Here is a 2,073-nt window from a genome sequence, read left to right as displayed (position 1 = left end):
ACCAAATCCCGGAGGGTAATCTGACTCTGCAAGAGAACTACGACTTGACGATTTGATTCCCACTAAGAACAAAAGCCCAAGCAGCAGCAGGAGCTCCACTGAAACGGTTCAAAGACAAGGGGAATATTCTGGAGTGGCTTAGTCAAAGCACACATCTCATTCCAACGGAGAATATTTGTGGATGGATTTAAGATGTTCACGCCGAATTCCAGAGCCAAAGGATAGAGCTTAAACGTTTTTTCACGGAGAAACAGAGACAACTTGCAGTGTCCAGATGTGGCAGCCAGATTGAGACATATCCACACAGACTGCTATGATTTCTGCTTGTGATTTTATGTAATGCACAAAATATTCTATTATCTTGAAGTTGGGTGGGAATCTTTCCACATGACAACTATTAGCCGTGTACTCCATAGGTCTGGCCTTTGTGGATGGGTCGCAAGGAGAATGTGGGAGACACAGTAAAGACCAAAATGGAACTTTTTGGCCTCAATGCAAAACGCTATGTGTGGTGGAAATCATGCTGTGGGGATGCTTCTCTTAAGCAGGTATAGGGAAACTAGTCAGAACTGTGGAAAAGATGGATGGAGCCAAATACAAGGCAATCCTTGGGAAAATATGCAATCTGCAAACGACTTGAGACTGGGCCCGAGGTTCATCTTCCAGGAGGACGATGACCGTAAACATAGAGCCAGAGCTACAATGGAATGGTTCAGATCAAAGCATGTTCATGTTTTAAAATGGTCTAGTCAAAGCCCAGACCTCAAACCAACTGAGAATCTGTGGCAAGATTTGACAATTGTTCACTGATGGTCTCCATCCAATCTGAGTGAGCTTCAACTTTTTTGCCATCATTTCAATCTCTAAATGTGCAAAGCAGAAAAAGCATAGACAGACTTGGAGCAGTGATTGCAGAGAAAGGGGTTTCTACCAAGTAGTGACTAAGAAGGGTGAATACTTATTGATTCTCATAATTGTTTGTGTCACAATGAAAGGTATTTTGTACCTTCAAAGTACTGTGCATGTTGTCTTGATCAAATGGGAAAAAGTTAATTTTATTCAATTTAAATTCCAGTTTTTTAACAGGGGGGTACTTTTAAATTCTAAAAGTATTTAAAAAACTCATCATGAAACAACTTTGTGTTTCTATTGCAGTTATCAAAAATCTGTCCAATCATAAACTGTGGAGCCTTTCAATTTAGAAATATTTGGTGTACAGTGGCAGAATGGAATGGAGAGAACAAAGACATAATGAAGTGGATCAGAAGATTTTTCTCCCTGTGACCTGATGGCATATGATCTACACTGTGAGATAGCATGCAGTCCTCAGACATCTAATCTGTTAAAACAGTAGCATTTCATTCTTAATTCCAAGGCTGGATGAGCCTCCACAAACCCCTCTGAACACAGCTGGAAGCCCCCCAAGCTGCTTTTCCCCTGTCCCTGCGGACACTTTGGATAAATAAGAGCAGCCGAGAAGATCCAGAGTAAGAATGCTTTAATCTGCATCAGGCTGATCATCCGTCTAAAGAGAAACAGCTCCTGGTTATCTTCGTCCGGTCTTGGTTTTCTCCAAGTAGTCATATCATATGTGGATTTTTGTATCATCTTAATGACTTTTTCAATTAGTTGGACAGTGAGCGATTTCACTTTATGGAAAGTCAGAGGGGGTGACAGACATTACAGGTAATAGGAGTGTCCTGACAGCCTGTGGCCATCAGTTACTATGCAGCCAGTAGATGAGACTTTCTCATGGTGAAGACCAATCTGGAGATTCCTTTACTTTACAGCACCAAATCATGCCCCTCTATGTCTTAAATCCACAGCCCCAGAATCTAACCTGTGAGAGAAAATGTATAGCATGTTATACTAATAATTAAATAAAACTAGAGCTTAACTTATTTTTTTAAATAAATCAAAATGATGGGATACAAAGTAAACAGGAAAGCAAGAAAACCCCTGACATAATAGAGAATTGACACAGCATGCAATTACTTGGAGTATCATATGTGATACTTAATTTCAAATGATTGACATCTCAAAAACAGCAGTATTTTAGTATTGTGTTTTTAA

The sequence above is a fragment of the Pungitius pungitius genome, chromosome 3 (genome assembly GCF_949316345.1).
Source record: "Pungitius pungitius chromosome 3, fPunPun2.1, whole genome shotgun sequence".
Classification (NCBI taxonomy): domain Eukaryota; kingdom Metazoa; phylum Chordata; class Actinopteri; order Perciformes; family Gasterosteidae; genus Pungitius; species Pungitius pungitius.
Note: the sequence above shows the minus strand (reverse complement) of the source record.